The sequence below is a fragment of the Crocodylus siamensis genome, chromosome 9, assembly GCF_052110815.1.
Source record: "Crocodylus siamensis isolate JL-2025a chromosome 9, ASM5211081v1, whole genome shotgun sequence".
Taxonomy (NCBI): domain Eukaryota; kingdom Metazoa; phylum Chordata; order Crocodylia; family Crocodylidae; genus Crocodylus; species Crocodylus siamensis.
This window is the reverse complement of record NC_143403.1, coordinates 48,885,493-48,904,030: the sequence shown is the minus strand read 5'-3', so window position 1 is coordinate 48,904,030 and position 18,538 is coordinate 48,885,493.

Genomic DNA, 18,538 nt, shown 5'->3' with positions numbered 1-18,538 from the left:
AGCCATACTCCAACCCTTAAGCTGGTTTAACCAGTGTATGCCCTGTTTACACTGGCAAACTGAATTTGTTCAGGATCTGGATGGGAGACTTCCACAGAACTTGCTTTTCGGTAAACGGTACCCAGCCTCCTTAGTCAGTACTGAACAAATGCCATCACCAGGATGCTAGGAAGCAGCAAAGGTGTCTGAATCAAAAAAGGGGGTGAGGACTTCTTCTGAGTCCCATTGTCCATCAGCGGGTGCTGATAAGGCTACAGTGGCTCATACTGAAGGTGGTAAAGTGCATGACTGAGTAGTAGGTGCTGTTCTCCGTCAGTAATGTGTGAAGGGTGAATGCTTCCTACTGAGTGACACAACAGAACTAATGTATCTGTATGGAAGTGCTGCGACAGAAGCAGTGCTTCTTCAGTGGGCTGTAAAACTCAAGTCCTGACTACCCACAATCAGTAAAGATCCCACACAGCTGCCAGAGAAGGCAGGGGGCTGTTCCAGTTTATATGCTTTGCCCTGGGACACTCTGTTAGTGTTAATTCCACAGTTTGTCATTACGTCCTGTCCTAAACTGCTACATACTTGAATTGTGCACAGGGTCCAGTCTGTATTTACATTGCCTTTTGAAATGCTCCAGGGAGCTACATTTGCAGGTCTGGAATAACCCAAGGACTGACCAGTTTTCTGGGAGAAATCACATAGGAAGATGAGGCCTTGAGTTGTCTGGGCCCATAAAGCATTCCCAGAAGCAATGAGAAATGCTAAGATATTTGGCTTTACCCCCAGCAGAACTGGTTTTGGCTTTACTTCCTGTGGTCTGGTGAATTGTTCTACTGTGCAGCGTTGCTGCATGCTGCCAGTCAGCAGCCACATCCCATCCCAGAATTGGCTGTGTTTCAGGGCTGAATGAATTGCATCCTGATTACCTGTAGTATATAACTCTGCAACACTTATTGCTGCGTAGGCAACTTGCTAGCGCCTTGAGGGCTCAGTTAATTTTCGTAAAACATTACAGTTTTAACATAAAGGCCTGAAGGCTCACAGAATTTATATGTAATATTATAATCTCACTGGGGGTATCGACACATGCTTTACTGTGGAGTTGACTAATTAGCTCCGCAGTAAAGCATCACTGTCTACGCATGCAGCGCTACGATTAGACTGGAGTAAGCTAATTAACTCTGATGTAGGTTAGTACTGCACGACGTAAGTAATATTCTACAGAGGAATTATTTACTCTGCTTCAACGCACGTGTAGACAGTAACTGGGGCTGGCTGCAGCCCAAGGTTGTTACAGTGTGAGTGTTGCCTGCCATCTAGCTCCACACTGTAGCATCCTCGTGCCCCAGTCAGCCCCTCTGCAGCACGCTGAGCTAGAGTCTGGGCTGGTAGGTTGACCCCTGGGTCCTCTGCCAGCCAGAGCTGTCCCGCCTTGGCTCAACATGCTGCAATCCTGGGCACATGGCTGGATTAACCCTTTAGTGGGCCCTAGGCAAACAAACTCGTGGGCGGGTTGAGACCCCCCCCCCCCATACCCCTGTTGCTGCTGCCTGCAGGGAGTGGGGTTTGGAGCTGCTGCTAGGCTGCAACCACCATGGTGGTGAGGCCAGCAGAGAGAAGAGGAAGGGAAGGGAAGGGAGGCAGACAGGGCCATTTGTGCCACTGCCGCGGAGGGAAGGACTGGGCCCCCCCCACAGCTCAGGGCCCTAGTCATGTGCCTAGTTTTCTTATGTGTTAATCTGGCCCTGCCTGGGCACACATGTAAATACTGTGTCTGGGAGCAATCAACTCCAGTGTGAATTGTGCCAGAATTCATTCAGGCTTACTAATTTTGCATGTAGATGCACCCTCCATGTCTCAGTTCTTCCATGGTAAAACAGGGATAGCAATTTTAGCCTGTCTAATTAGATTGGCAAGGGACTGTCTCTTGCTATGCCTTTACACAGGGTTAGGTCCAATGAGTCCCCATTCTAAGTCAGAGTCTCAAACTGTAAAACCAACACAAATTATAGCAGAGCAAAATGAACCATTGCTATTGATGGGGCAGGATCAAGGCAAAAACAGTGCTTTTTACAACACACTAAAAGGCAAACTTTGCTCTGAGGGATGCAGTTGAAGGTAAATCATTGGGAAGGCCAGCATTCTCGCTGATACCAAATACTCAGCTTTATGAGTCCAGCTTTATTTCAAAAGTAACTACAACCCTTATGGGTTATTAGCTGGAGTCTGCAGAGGGGCTGTGTAACATTTACAAAGCTAAGGACTTTTAAAAAAGAATTCAGGAAGAGCAGGTCACTCCCATAATTCAGAGTATCAGTCAAGCACAGAACTCAAATCAGAGCAAGGACAATTACATTTCTAAATTGATAAATAGAAATGCCTTATGGCATATTTAGAAGCAGCGAAGTAAGACATGTGCTTAGATATATGCACAAATAAAAAGGCATCTGTGTAGTTACAACAGATAGGCTATGCATGGCTAGATTGTGGCAAGGTGAAATCATCCCTGCTGCAAGCTGGAGGAAGGCCCACAGAAATTAAAGGCTAAATCCTATTTCACTTTTCTGTATCTCAATTGAAGTTACATAGTCACATAACTGCAACTTTTAGGGTTTCAATTTTCAGTGTAGCTTGGGTTAATCACACCCCTCCATGCCCGGAAGGCTGCACACTAGCCATGTAGGTACTCAGACAGGCTAGGATATCCTAGTCATGTCAATAATGTTGGGTAAGTCCAAGGTTTTAGTTTGATAGTGGAGGATGAGACAACTCCCACATTTTAGTCTTGTAGTCTAGAGCATAGGACATTTGTCCAAAGAATGTGGAACCCAGATTTAGATCCCTCCCAGCCAGGAGGGGTTTGAAGCTGTTTCCCAGTGAACTAAAGTAGATGTGACCCTAGGAAAGAGAGCCCTGGGTTCTGGTCCCAGCTTCTGTCCCCAGAGGAAAGGAATTATCCTACTGCTATTTGTCCATGCTGTCTAGAGAGACCATATATCCTTGACTGGCTGGGACAGTCCCAGATTTCAGAGAATAGGGACTGGAGAAAATTGAAGCAAAAGTCACAGATTGGTGGGAACCTGCCCACATGTGTGGCTCCTGAGTCGGGAGAGGGAGGGGGCGTTGCACCAATCTGGGACTTTTGCTTCAATTTTTTCCAGGGACCCCAGCCAATGGGCTGCTTGCTGGTCCAGACCCCACTGGGCTGCAAGCAGAGTTGCTTGTGCAGTATATAAAGCACCCCGACACCATTTTAAATTGTGGGGATGCTGATACACGAGATGCTGGAGGCTGCTGGCGCGCAGTAATTACCACACTGTAATTCAAGCATGTCAGAGCAGCCTCACTGCTCGTGCATAGGTGCCCATACATGTCCACTCCCTTTCTGCTAAACTCTTAGGCTAAATAAAGTCTTATGGCCATGAGTTCAACAGCCAAATTATGCACTGTGTTCAAAAGTCTTTCCAAACCTGGTGAATCCCTTGCCTGTTCTAGTGTGGGAAGGGCTATGTTCTACTGAACGGGATGAACCAATAGTTCTGTTCCAGCATGGCCAGTTCTGGGTAGGGTGATCAAATGTTCAGGATTGGTCCTGGCTTTCAGAGGCTGTCTCAGCACCCCAGCTGTTGGAGAAAACTGAAGCAAAAGTTGCAGATTGGTGGGAACCTGCCCACACACATAGAGGGATTTGCACAAATCTGGAACTTCTGCTTTGATTTTCTTCAGGGAGCCCAGTCAATGGGCTGTTCCCTGGTCTGGACCCTGCTGGGCTGCAAGCAGAGTCACTTGCACAGTAGCGTGTGTGTGCACGTATGCTGCACGGTTGTGTGTGTGCATGTGTGCACACCATGCTGTCCTACCCAGCCCTGCTCTGAGAGCTGCAGGGTTGGGGCTGTGTGTATATGTGCTGCGCTGTCCCACTTGGCCCCACTCCTGGGAGCCACAGAGTTGGAGCTCTGTGTGTGTGTGTGTGTGTGTGTGTGTCTGTGTGTGTGCGTGCGCGCTGGCTCCCCCAATTCCCCCCATCCTGGATTTCCCTTAAATTATTATGGTCACCCTAGTGCTGGGAGAAAGCAGACACTATGCACAGTAGCATGCCCATGAGAAAATTACCTTGTCTCCAGGCATGTCTGATGCATGCCTAGGAATATTAGAATATGGAAAGAAATAGAGAGCAAGAGAGAGGTCATGCTGGCATGTATGAGAATATATAAATGCTTAAAACAGCATGTCTAGAGGATGACGTATCACAATCGCATAGCAAAGATTTTAGCAAACATTCTGCGGCCTGTGAACCTCCTCTAATGCATTATGGAGTCATTCACCTCCCCAGAGATGGCTATTACAGAGAGCACAAGAATGTCATTGATATTCAGGTAACTAACTTCACGTCCTTCTAACTGCAAATTAAGCACAGCCATTTGTTCTGAAACTGATTCAGAGCTGAATGCCTTTGAAGCCAAATGTTAAAGCATGATGGGCCTAGGAGACGAAAGCAAGGGGTCTGTGAGATAGTCACAGTGGTCGTGGTTAGTGCTGACCAATTAGGGCAGAACCTTTCAAAGAATGCAATTGTTTTACTTTATATCCTGTCCCCTGACACATTGCTTCATTACTCACTGACCTTAAAGGAGAATGCAAAGGGGAATTTTGAATTGGTCAATTTGGGCATCTTTATGACAGAAAAAGAAAACCTGTATGCAGGGCTGGATTAACTCTTTAGTGGGCTCTCGGCAAACAAACTCATGGTCCCCTACTTTTTTTTCACTTGATAATTATAATATGTAAAATAAGCATAACTGGGCCCCTTCTTCACTTGGGACCCTAGGCATGTGCTGAGTTTGTCTATGCTGCCTGTATGATTTAAATATTACTATTATTTACATTGTGAGAGCACCTGTAGTGTGCAGACAGGGCCCAGAATCTATCCGTGCTAGGGGCTGCTTGCACTCAGGGTAGAGGGCAGGAATGTAAAAAGTATATTTTATCCTCTGCTCCCCTCCCCCACTTTTTTCCCCTTAAGTCTTCTCTTCCCTAGACAACCTATGGAAGACTGCAGAGCCAGTGGGATTCTTTCCTTTGTATATAGTGAAGGGATAAAGCTTATTCATTGATAAAGGAGAGAGATTTTATTTGGGCTGTTGCTGTCAAATAAACCTGAATGTTCAAAAAAGAAAACGATTGTTAAGAACTCAGCTTGACCTTCCTTCCGTTAAAACTGAGACAGCTGCCAAAAACCAACAGTGAGTCATACAAGAAACTCTCCAACAAATAACAAGAGAAAGCAGAATCTAACATTCGTGCAAATTCTAAAGAAAATCAATCGGGAAAAATATATCCATCTCTTGCATAAGCAATTCTTTCTCCAGTACAGGAAAGTGATTCTGAAATGCTCGCTCCAGTACCAGGTCCTGGTATCTCTGCAGGTCATTGGCAGAGCTGGGATTGACAAGCAGGGCTTGAGACTCAGTTGAGTGGTCTCATCACTAACCTCTGCTACTGCCTAAGGATTTGAATTTGTAGTTACATTTTCCACTGGCACTCTCAATGCTCAAATATCCAAAATAAAGAAAGATCTAGACTTACTATGACATTTCAGATCCTGATGGGGAAAATCTCATGAGAAGACTGGAGCTTACTTTTCTTTAGCCCTGAAAATAAATAATTGAGAGCGAAGGTACAAATAGGAAAGCATTCACATTGTTCATGTTCCTTCTGACCACTTACTTTGCTTTGGATGAAGCAAATCCATCATATTCAGGGGCTGTCTTCTAGAATCTAAAATTGATTTAATTTATTTAAATTAGCTGTAAATGAGACAGTGCAAGGTGACTATACCAATTACTGCCAACAACAGCTTCCACAGTGGAGCACATTTCCAAAGATAAATATGCCCAATAACTGAGTGCATCTTGGCATTGCGAAGCCCCTTCCTTTGCAACTGGAAAATCGGTGTATACAGCTCATAGAGCTGCTTTTTCTGAGGCTCCATTCCACATGGTTACATGATTGGTCTGGTTTGGTTGTAGGAGCACACACAAGAGGCTGCTAGTATTCACTGAGGGACATATGCAAGATACAGAGAACAGAGAAGTCATGTTCCATTTGAGTTACAATCTTCAGTTCCAAGAGCTGGGATTCAGCATGGCCTTGTGGATAATACATTAGACTTGGTATTATATTACAAGATCAGATTCTGTTGATGTGCAACCTTGGGAAAGTTGTTTTCTGACCAGAAGCCCCTATGCCCATGATATATTTGCTTTCCACTGGTATCTGGTGACCCTACCTGAAAACAAGGTATTAAGGTAGTTGCTGTATACATACAGAGTATGAAACAATGGGCTAGATCCTATTTCACATTTATGGGTGCCTATACACATGCTTGGGGGGGGGGGTTTAATTAGAGCAGTTTCCAGAGAGCTGCTCTAATTAAAATGCTATAGTGTCTTGTGTATTAAGCTGCAACAAATTTAAAAATGGTCGTGCAATGCTTTAATTAAAGCTCATCCAACGAGCTTTAGTTAAAGCACCCCAGTGGTTATTTTTAAACCTACTGGGGCTTATACACATGATGCTGCAGCAATGCTATAGTGTTCTAATTAGAACACATCAAAGCATGTGTATAGGCCTCCCAAGTGCTTACAGTGGTGCTTACATAATTATGTCAGTACCATTGAGGGAACATGGACTCTATTTGCACTTGTGTGGCTACACTCACCCCATGGTTACCTCTGAGCATGCTGTGTTGTAAATCCCCAAAATCTTAGTCACAGAAAAACTAGGACTAGTGATTGTGTGATGTTGGAGAAGGTTCCTTATGCCTCTTGGACCAAAAGCCCAATGGTTAGGGCACTGGATATCCCAAGTTTTTGGCCCTCCTCACCAGTGCTGTAATTAGGGTGTGGTGACCAAGGCAGCCTCTCCTGGTGCTGACTTGATTTGGGGGGAAAGGGGGTGGCAACGAGGGGAAGGAGTAGCTGCTGCTCCAGCTGCATAATCAAGTCCGTGGTGTGACAAAATCAGAAGCTGCTTCTGCTTCTGTGTGTGGGAGCCCAGTTGTGTTGTTTTACCTCTGCTCCTCACTCAAAGTCTGAACTTGCATCCCCCACTGCTCATCGAAGTGCTCTGGCAATGACTAGGCATTGCCCAGGGCAGTCTACAGATTTCCTCTTGAAGCTGACCTACTTGACAGCCAGAAGAGGAAGATATTTCAGATCAAGAAAAGGGAGTGCGCACCTCAGTGAGATAGACACTGCCTATGAAGAGGAGCGGGGCCTGGGTGCCTGCCTCTGCCCTAATATCTCTTTTGCATGCTTTATTTAATATTCACGGCATAAAACAGATGAAGTGCAAGGGGATATTGAAACTGGATCTAAAAAACCACGTAAGTCCCCTAAATTGCATGTGCACAGTTATATGTGTCACTTTAGATGCATACAGGTGCATGAAATAAGATTCTGCTCAGCTTCTTCCCAAAAGAGCTTAAAATCCAAATAGACAGGGGAGGAAGCAAAAATAAAATGACTTGACCAAGGTCATATAGCAAATCAGTGGATGAGGACTATAACCCAGATTTCCTGATCACCAACTCTATACCCTACCTTTTATAATGCACTTCCCCTTCTTATGTTCAACCTGTCCTGCCTGAATGTAGGCTGTCAGAGGATGGCCAAGTGCTACATCATTCGGAAAGCTCCAAGAGGCAAAAGAAAAAGCATTTAAAGGTAATAGTAATAATTTCTATGTCCAAGATTATGGATTTGGAAAAGGCATCAGAAGATGGCCTCCAGGAAAGGATCATTTTGAGATCTTGCAGATGTTTTGGTTCCAGGGGCCTCATCAGCTGTTGAAGACCCTAAAATAGAGACCACCTTGAAATCAGTACAGATTTAATATAAAATCATTCATGTTCAGACAGTAAATTAGAGAAATCTACATCTCCACCATTTCATGTCTGCTCTTCACATCAGCTGTTGAGCCTCCTGGTATAAATTATTAGAGACTATTTGAACAATGGGGTTGAGCATTAAGGCTGATGTTCATAACATTGCTCCAAATAAAGATGATGCTCTGCTTGTGTCCATCTAATACAACTAAGTCCATTCCACTTTGGAGCAAACCCAGAATGGGTTCTACATGCTTTTAGGTTATACAGTTAACCTGTACCCCTCTACAACACAGGTCAAAGACAGTGTATCCTACATTTAATGTATTTCTTCTGGTCGAGATAGGACAAGCTAGACACATGCTCACGCAGAACACTGTCACAGTTCTTCTGAAGAAGCACAAATCCTCATGTCCTACTGAACAAAAAATGGATGAGGCTGTCACAAGGTGCTAAGACGAGCCTGCTCCTCTAACAGCAAAAGCAGCCTAGCTAGAATGCCCTGTGAGCAAGGCAGAGCTCCACAGCTGCAGGTTGCCGGAGGAAGCAAGCTAATGGGGAAATTAGCTGGCCCCTGTACATGGTCAGCTGACTGGAAGAAGGCAGGGTCTTGGGCACACACAAGCCCCAGGGCTAGGACTGGTGGGGGTTAGTTCTCTGGCACTCACCAGGGGGGACAACTCCTGTGTGAAAGAGTTACTTGGGGATGTTTGGAAACCTGATTTGCTGCCTGCAAGATTAACAGGGCTCCAAGAGATACACAACACTAAGGGAGAAGCTTGCCTCCTTAAAGGGGCAGAGTGTGGCCTCCATTGCTATTGTTATGTTGTAGCCTGAGGGCTTGTGTTTATGTTGTCCTTCATACTGGTGGACCAGGAAGAGGCTAATAGGGGAGGAGGAGGCCTCATTGGATGGGGCACGCTATTGTGTAGAGCCCCAGCGCCAGAAAGGGCCTAGCGACAGGGGTGCAGAGAGCCTAGTGACCACAACAGGCCAAGTTAGACCGAGACCTCAGCAAAGGGCCAATATTTAAGTACCACCTGCGAGGCATGGGGCATGGGGCATGGTAAAGGGCAGGTTGTGGAGCCACGCATCTAGCTCATAAGGTTTAGGGTATCCTGTGCGGCACTGACTTGGATCAGGACCTGGCAAGGGATCCAAGAACATGCAGGGTCTAGTGGGGTTAAAAAGGACCATGGTTACATAGAAACTCATGGGCAGCCTCCCCACTTATTTTCTTAACCAACAAGACAACAAGGCAAGAAAGACTCAAAGGCACCATGGACAAAGCTGGCATGGTCACGGAGCCCTAGGGGCATCATGACCATCCCTGGGGACCCCAGACCATGACAGAGACAAAAAAAAAAAAGTAGGAGCAGCCAAATCAAGTTTTTTTCCCCCTTTTTAGGCTACATTGCCTAGTCTTAAGTGTTAGAGAAAGAAAAGCTTTAATTTCATTTTAAATAATGTATAGATCTGTCCATACAACCCTATAGTTCACCTCATGACTTGCTCCCTCTTCAGTTTCAAAACACACTTGCTGAACAGTCTCACACACCCTATTCTTCTGCTGTGGAGTCAGAAAAGACTGCAGATAGGTTCACTTCCCAATGAACTCTATGGCAAGTCAGTCATCTTCCTTCCCATTTGGCAATGGTCTTCCACTTCAAGCAAGGACCATGCTCAACTGATTAGTGTTACTCTTCTGTTTCACTGCTTCACTCATTTAATCTGTTCACCAGAATGTAAACACTTTGGGACAAAGATGGTCATTTATTCTGGGCAGGGTTTTCCAAAGCACTCAAGTCTGGCCTGTGAAAAGTTAATGAGAGATGTATCATCCATCAGTTAACTATGAGATGCTGGCTGAGGCAGGGTCCAATGTTCAGAACAAATGAAAAATTTCACCTCTGGATGCTTGTTGAATATTGATCACAAGGAGAACCCATGTTAAACAACCTAAAGATTTTTTATCAAAGTAAGTGTCAAATGTTCATCAGCCTCACCGCTTTTGTTCTATATATCCCAACATTTTAAGGATGGACAATTATGTGCTGGTTTTAACCTATAAGGCCCTAAATGGTCTGAGCCCTAAGTACCCAAGGGACAGTCTTCTCCCTTATGCTCCATCATGGTCCCTAAGGTCAGCTGGGAACAACCTCCTACTAGTACTATCAATGCGCCAAGCTCACTTGGTGAAACCATGTGGGAGGTCACTCTCCATAGTCACTCCTCAGCTTTGGAATTCCTTCCTCCTTCAGGCCTACCAGAGCCCAAGCCTGGACATCTAGAAAATCTGTACAATCTTCCTATTTATACAGGTGTTTAGCAAGCTAGACTAGCCTGAGATATTGTTTAAGGAGATTTTGTTTTATACATGAGTTTGTCAATTCAGGAACCTGCAACATCTCTGGCTCAGCACATCAAGTACTCAGTTCACCTGGTGATCCTTTTACTTGTGGTCCCAGGGATTGCAGGGCCAACTGCTAGATCCAAACCAAGGCCCTCCTAACAAACTAAACTTCTTTTGATTTAATACTGGAATCTGAACAAGGACAGAACAAGGAATGTTCTAAAAAGAAGGTGGATTTGAGTTCGGTGGGGGGGAGGAGGGGGCAAATCAAGAGAGGGACTTGGGAGAGAACATACCTCAATGTCAGAAGACCTGAATTGCTCTGAAAAGGGCATTACTGCCTGGATTATTACGTCATGCCTTTGGATTCTCAGTGTTCTACAGGACTGTCCTCTGTTCTCAGCAGCCTACTAACAAGGATGAGCTGGAACACACCTATCAATATATTCTAACCCTATCCTACTACTGATGTTGTTCATTGTGGATGCATCTACATGAGATGCTTTTCTGTGCATTAGATTAATCTAATGCTCAGTAAGGCATCATCATCTACACATGTGCAGTAACAATTATGCAATAGATTAGTCTTATGCACTGTTTTCTAGTACCTATAGATACAGGCACTAGAAATCAGCGCATTAAACTAATGTACTGAAGTGCATATTTTAGATGCTGCCCTGTAGCAAATTGTTCCCAGGCAGCCGGGGGTCACAGGAGGCAGGGAGAGCTGTCCCAGCTGAGCAGAATGCTGCCTCCCGGCCACGTGGAGATCAGGACCAGCCCCTGTGCCCCCTGCCAGACCAGGGATGGCACCCAGGGAAGCCTGGAACTCCCCCGGCTGCTGCAGGGGGGCAGAGCAGGGCAGGAGCAGCCCTAGACTGAACTGTTCCTGTCAGGAGCAAATTTGCTCCCAAAGGACATGTGTTCAGATTCATGCTGGGCCACAGTTTAATGAACCTGAATTTTCTGTGCAGAAAATGCAGACTCATTAATTCCTCATGTAGACACACTCTGTATGTAGTATCTAGGTTTCAGGTAAGGATCTGGGCCCCATTTTGCTGAATGCTGCATAGACATAAGGTTAAATCCTGGCCCCACTTAAGTCAATGGCAAAAGTTCCATTGATTTCCATCCAGCCGATATTTCATATTCCTACAGTATAAATCATGTCTGGGACTCAGCATTTCGTATTTTCTTTTTTTGAAATCTAAAAAAAATATTAGACTTGTATTTGGAGAGGGGCAACCTACCGGTACTTTAGGCGGGATAATAAACACTTGAAAATTTAAATCTTCATGCTGCAGGACATGAGCCAACTACTAAATGAGTCAGGTTAGAAGGAGACTTCCACAATGGGTAGGTTATTCCTTAACTGTCCACTAGGGAAAGTCTTGCTCCTTTTTTGAAGCATCTTGAAGGATCTTTTGAAGAATCTCTTACTGACCACTTTTGGAGAGAGGACACTGAACTAGATAGACTACTGCCTGATCTAGGATAGCTATGATCTAGCTAGATCTAGCCACGCTTCTGCCTCCATCCTCTCACTATAATGCACTAGTTGCTTTGGTGTAAAGGTGCCATTTCAGATGTGGTATGAATGGCCAATTGTCTGCTATTGTTAGACAATAGTTATTGCAGCTATGAGGGGTAGCCTTGGTGGTCCAGAAATTATATGAGGGACAAGGATTTCTTAGCATGATATTTTTTATTGGAACAATGATGAAGTTAAGATAAAGCTAGACAAGCTTTCAAATGCAAAATCTGATGACGAATGTCTTGCATTCTAAAGCTTGTCTGACTTTATCCCAACTACACCATTGGTCCAATAAAAGCTATCATACTAAGAAATCCTTGCCTCTCTCAGCTATACAAATTCAATGCTGTACTGTTCTACCCACTTAGATCACTGGGAGGGGTAGCACTGAGAAGCTACTGTTCCCACCAGCTTCACTTTTGGAAAATTAGGCACAGGCATCCAATGTGCTGCCCATATCTATTAACTCTGGCCTTTGTGTCTGGACTAAGAGAGTGATGGAGGCTCTCTCCTGGCATGCTGGAACTTCAGGTACGCTGGCCTGGATTAAAACAAAACACCTCTTTACTATTTACCCTCCTCTCTAGCGGGCACAGAAGTTGAGTTCTGGAGCTCAGAGCTCACTCCAAAGGGGTTTGTTGCACATGTACTGGGAAAGACTGAGTAAGGAATTCAGGAGGTTGCTCAGTGTCTGGGGAAGCCCAGGATTCAGTAATTATGGGCAATGGATTCCTCTTTGACTCAGAGGAGAAAGATTTTTCCATGGTCAGAGCTAAGAAACTGTGGCTGAATTGCCCCTGTCTTAACGATGCCTGAGTGCATACTTAACTTTAAGGTAATGGGGCCTACACATGCATTTTATGTAAATGGCGCATAACTCAAATTCACATAAAGGGAATCCACTTTACAATGTAACAAATAGGGATATGTTCCAAGACCTCAACTGTAGTGACCCCCAGACCCATTTCTACCACTTTTACAAGACAATTTTGGTACTCACCAACAGCAGACAGTGGTGAATGTTTAGTTGGGGTGAAAAGGGGGTGGTGGAGAGTGTTAGTGTTAGTGAAGTTCTTTTGCACTTCATTGATGGACCAGGGAGAGGGGTAGGAGATAAGCTAGAGAGGCACTTAAAAGCCATAATGGGGATGACAACTATAGAAATGTGTCACAGAAAATGAGTGAGGAGCACAGATCCACACGGGAGACTATATTTTGGTGCATGTCACTCCCACGGTCCACTGCACAAAGCAGCTGACAGTGGGCTTCCACCACACTGATTGCATAAGAGTGAATTTCCCTTGCATATAATGAATTTTTTATATAAAAAGGGTCATCGCATAAGAGTGAATTCATACATACAGAACCCACATAAAGTGAGGAAAACCTGTAGGTCCATAAGTGCTTTCTAAACCTGAAAGTTATTGGTTGGCTGATTCAAAGTTTCCATGCTGTTTTGTACATTAGGGTTTCCACATGGCAGACTCTCCGGCCAGTGAATGAACTCACAGGGTTATGACACTACTGGTACTTATGAAAAGAAATCAAATTAGCTAAGGATCGCCTCCTTTGGAGCTAATGCTTTTCTCTTGCTGGAGGAGTGCATCGTTGGGTTGATGGATACTACACCGCTGGAACAGAAGAAGCTGCAGCCTTCACCTGGCTTTAATGGAACTGAAGTGCGCGCTTCAAGTACAGCATGTGCTTTGCTGAATCTGGGCTTCAGCAAGGAACTAGATGCTAGTGACCTGTCCCTTTTCTGAAGTGGAGTGAGGGAAGAAGCAAGCATCCCCAGGGTTTGAAGCTGAGGCTGGCAGTGTTTCTAACAGTTAGGTCACTCTGATTTCCTTTATCATGATGCTGCATAGGCTGAGTTTGGTGCACAGGAAAGGTAGGGGTTCAACCATGGTTCTGGAAGAGCTACAGGGAGCCAGTTTGAAATGCAGTTGGATTATTAGAGCTCTTAGGGGTCAAGATGCCAACAGCAATTTGCAGAGTGCACTATACAGCAGTGTAGCCCCCACCCAGTCTTACATGCAGGGAAATTTCAGCAGCTTCTTAGAGCAGCTTGAAGTCCTGCTGTGCTACTGGATCTGCACAAAGGTGGGGTTAGCAATTACCAGTGTCTCTGGTTCTATCAGAAAAGCTAAATTATTTTTGGTCATCAACTGCTTCCTGTGTTCAAGGGTTACAGTGAGTGTCTTGCAGGGAGCATTGCATTCTGACCACTCCAAGCGCTTTTTAAGGAACAGATATATAATAAGTCCAGGCTGTTTTTGACCTACACTAAAAGCTCTCTCTCAGTAGCAAAGGGTTCAATGCCCTCAGCTCTTCAGGTTAGAGCTATGTAATTTCCCAGGAAATTCTGAGACTTTCAGGGCTTGCTCATTCAGCACCAGCAGCAGGTCTCAGGGAGCAGAGGGCTGAGCATGCCCTGCCCAACCATGCCTACTCATGTTCTTTGGAGCTGGAAGTTCACTCATGAGGCTGCTCCAGACTTACCTCAGGTCCCCTCTCAGGGCCACTGAAGACCAAAAGCTCAAAAGCAAGCACTGGGGCTAAAGCTGGAGCACGCTCACTGGCAAACTGTCTGGAGCAGAAAGGGAGTAACTAGAAATTTTGGCACCTTGGCACTGAAGCTAGAGAAGGAAGGGGTTGCCAAGCCCGAAAGAACTGGGGGCAAGGGCCAGGGATGCTGACCATTGGAGAATCATATGGCACATGGGCTGCTGCTGCAGTGCAGGCCGCCCTGAAGCCACCATTCTGGTGCCCTCTGGACATCAGGTCTTGTGGCTGGTGGCCCTCCCACCAACCCCTAGTTATGTTATTTCCCTAGAGCACATCAGTGGATGGATTTGGGTAGGAGATGCTAAGCCCTGTGCTCCACAGGACACACTGCCACTATAGGATATGCAAGCCCTCCAGGAGCAAGAAGTGAGGACCTGGCTTTGACTTTCCTACACATGAAAACAAGGAGGCTTCCATGCCCAGTCTCTGAGGGTCTCTTTCTTAAGCCCTGCACAAAGCTGGCTGTTTGTCATGGCAAGTAGGGGGAAGCATCAAGACCTCATAGTGGCAAAAAGATGCAAATCTCAAACAAGGGACAGAAAGAACCAAGAAAAGGTCCTGACTTGTCATTCCAGCTCAAACTCTTCTGCTTTGCAACAGCATGATTTAGCAACCATTTCTATTAATTCATAGATTAAAATCCCTTCATATTTCTCCACAGTGAACAAGGAAAGCTGGTGTTCAATCAGGGCCAGGTTATGTGGACTCTGGCTCTATAAACCAACAGTCAAATTCTCTGCAGAGCCCAGCACATTGGGTGTGGGTTGGATGCTGGGTTCTTTTAAAAATCTGCCACAGGAGAGACAAAGTTACACAAATCCCTGGGAGAGCTGCTCAGCTGCTGGCTGCTGTGGGCAGAAGAGCTTGGCTCTGATTCCCTGCACTCACCCTGCCAGAGCTGTCACGATGCCTCAACACTGTGTCAGTGGGGAACTTTGATTCCAAACCATTTTACATCTCCTTGGCACAGGCATAAGTGATTCAAGGGAAATTTGTTAGGAAACCTCCTCCAAGACGCTGTTGTCTCCACAAATGTCAAGGCTATGACAAAGAAAGGAGCCTTAGTCCAACAGAAGACCACAGGCATAAATTTGTCAGCAATGCACAGGTAACCAATGATTCAGATTCCCACTGCAATAGCTTCTACTACAAGGGAGCCCACAGCCAGGTTTGGACCCCACTGCATCTTCAGTGAAATTTTAGACCAGCCTATAGCTTGAGGCCTGCTCTAAACTCTGCCAGTCATTACAGCTACTCAGAAGACATCAAACAATCAGGGATAGCAAGAGGATGCTCCACCCCTCCCTGCTGTCAGACGCTTCCAGAGCTGGCGACTGCAGGAGGTGGGAATATAGGAGCTGGCTTTGCCAGCTGCATGTTCCCTGAGAATTCATGCTTGCAAGGGCCTGGCTAGTTTCATCCCTCTTTGCACAGCCAAAGAGAGAAACCAGACAAAGCAGGGGCAGTGCAATCCTTGCAGCAAATCTGCAGCGTTTTAGCTCATCCAAAACAGTTTTACACAAATGTCCGGTCATGCCCTACTCCAGCACAGAATACCAATACCAGCACCTGCTCTAACCAAATAGACAGGCCTTCTGCAACTGGGCATTAATAGGAAAAAGCAGGCAAAAACAGACTCCACGTTCTTAATCTTAGCAGAATGTTCCACTGGCCGTTTAGGAACAATTCCAGGGGGATTCATGTGTTGGCCACCAGGCAGTAATTTCCAGCCTTCTCAGCTCTGCCCCACCTCTAGCCTACCTCCCCTCACTTCCTCAGAAGCTAAATCCAGTGGCTCCCTAACACTGATCCTCAGTCGTCGACGTTAAGTGTCCTGTATGTGGTGATAACAGGAGGGAGAGAGAGAAGGAGCTGAGTGGGCAGCCATTCCACCCGCAGGGCATGGTGTTCCCCCTTGAGTAGTTTCCAGCTGCCATCTTTCAAGGCAGATATAAAGGATTACCTTTATTGAGCCCCTGTATTAAATTCTTCCCTGGGGCTAGCTTCAGGCACATGGATGAGAGATACTCGAGTCAGGTGGATTCGTCTTTGGAAGGAGGCAGCAGACTCCACTGCACCCTCCCGGGGCATTCAGCTGGGGTGGAAGGAGGGGTTGGGTGTCAGGGCAGTTCAGTCTCCATGTCAGAGGCTCAATAGGAGTTTAGCAGGGAGAGGGTGCCAGCAGGATACACTCCCTTCACCCCCCCATCGACTAACCTGTTTCCTGCCTTGCCAAGCTAGCACTAGCCACTTTCTGCCTGCCTGTAAAGCTGTGGGCACCTAGCAGCTCCAGTCCACCCTGACCTCCCCTAGCGGGCTCTTCACTCAGGCTCGGTGATGATTTCTGCACTTAGTGTTAGAATCAGAGTCACTGAGTTGAAGGGGACCTCAAGGTCCAGCTAATCCAACACCCTGCGTGAATGCAGGATGTGCTATTCCTAAACTACTCCAGACAAAAGCTTATCCAGCTTTTCCTTGAAAACCTCCAAGACAGGAGGTGTCACAACATCCCTGGGCAGCCTGTGCCATTATCCTACTATGCTTCAGTAATGGAGTTTTTTTCCTGAGATTCACTCTAACTCTGCTTTGCTGCAATTTAAACCTGCCCAGGTGTTCTCCCTCTTCTTTATGACAGACTTTCAAGCATTCAGAAACTGCTATCGTACCCCCTTTATCTCCTTTTCTTCAAACAAAGCTTACCTAGTTTTCCCAAGTGTTACTTGCATGGCTTTCTGCTTTTTCTGGGGAGAACTTTGCTCAGTACTCCTTTGCACCCAAGCTCTCAGCCTTTGCTTCTCAATGGTTCCTGTTACTGACCTACTTGCCGCCCATCTGCTTTTCTGAGGAAGACACCCTTGGCAAGCCCTCTCTCCTGAATCCACCTTTCTGAAAAATTACTTTGCCGTCTGACCCTGCAAAGCCATACCACATTTTGACTGTGAGCTGCAAAGATGCAGGTAAGCATTTTAGAAGAGCACCTTGGCTTGCTCTACTGTGAGTTTCCAGTTGTGCCCTACTCGTGAAGATGCCTCAACCAGCTAATGAAGAAAACAGATTACCTCAATCATTGCATTCAGAGCTCATGAAGACAGCGTCCACTGAGGAGAGCCGGGAGAGAGCACCAGACAGAGCATGGATCCAGTCACTCAGCCCAAGGGACACAGCACAATCACTAGTTGCAATGCAGGCTGAAACTGGATGTTTCATTATAACATCTTGCCTGGCTCTCCAGTTGCTGCCTCTTTCTAGAGGATGGGTGGACTCCTCCCTGGAACTGCTGTTGCCCTCTCTTGTCCTTTCTCAGTTACTCTTTTGGGAATTGGCTGAGCTGGAAAGCTGTGAGTGAAAGATCTGAGCTGCTGGGGCAGCGGAGGAAAGACGTTGTGCCATCAGGCTTGGCAGTTCCCCAGAAGAATCGAAGAGGGAGTTGTCAGTGATGGCTCTGGGCGAGACAGAAGAGTTTACTTCCCTCTGATCCCTGCCACTGCCACCTAACTGTGATGTTCCCAGGGGCTGACTCGCATAGACGCCAGCTGATCCTCCAGCTCTCTGATCTGGGCAGTGCTCAGTGACCATGATCAGACATAAGGGAACAACTGACTTTGCTTGTCCTCATGACTGGATGGTGCATGGTCCAGGACTTCTGACTCAGCTGACTGGATTCTCCTCTCATTTACACCAGTTTGACTACACTGATTTGAGAGTTACTCTTGCTTTACACCAGCATAACTAACAAGCAGATCAGGCCCAAAGCAACCATGTAAGGTACTCCAAGGCATCACGGCAAAGCTCTGAAGCTTGTTCAAAGCCAAGAATAGGAGGACAAATGCCTCAAGGAAAGAGGGACCTTGATTCCCAGTGCCCTGCACCAATGGCACTTGTCCAAAGTGGGTTTAAAATACTACCATCCCAGTTATTTATTTATTCATATAGAATACAGCAACTGAATGACAGAACAAGCTATAAACAACCTATAAACAATGGCATTGAGGGATAAGGCTAGAATGACAGTCTAAAATTTGATATCCATTGCAAAGCCACTAAGGTAAATGATGAGGGCCAAGGCACTATGGGAATGGGTTAGATTTGAGGCTCCAGTGCCTGAATGTAGTTCTCATCAGGCACTTTATAGTTGCCACCATTGGTCAGGTGAGTTTCTGATCTAAGACATCCCCTCACCTGGAGTAAACCAGCACAGCTCCAT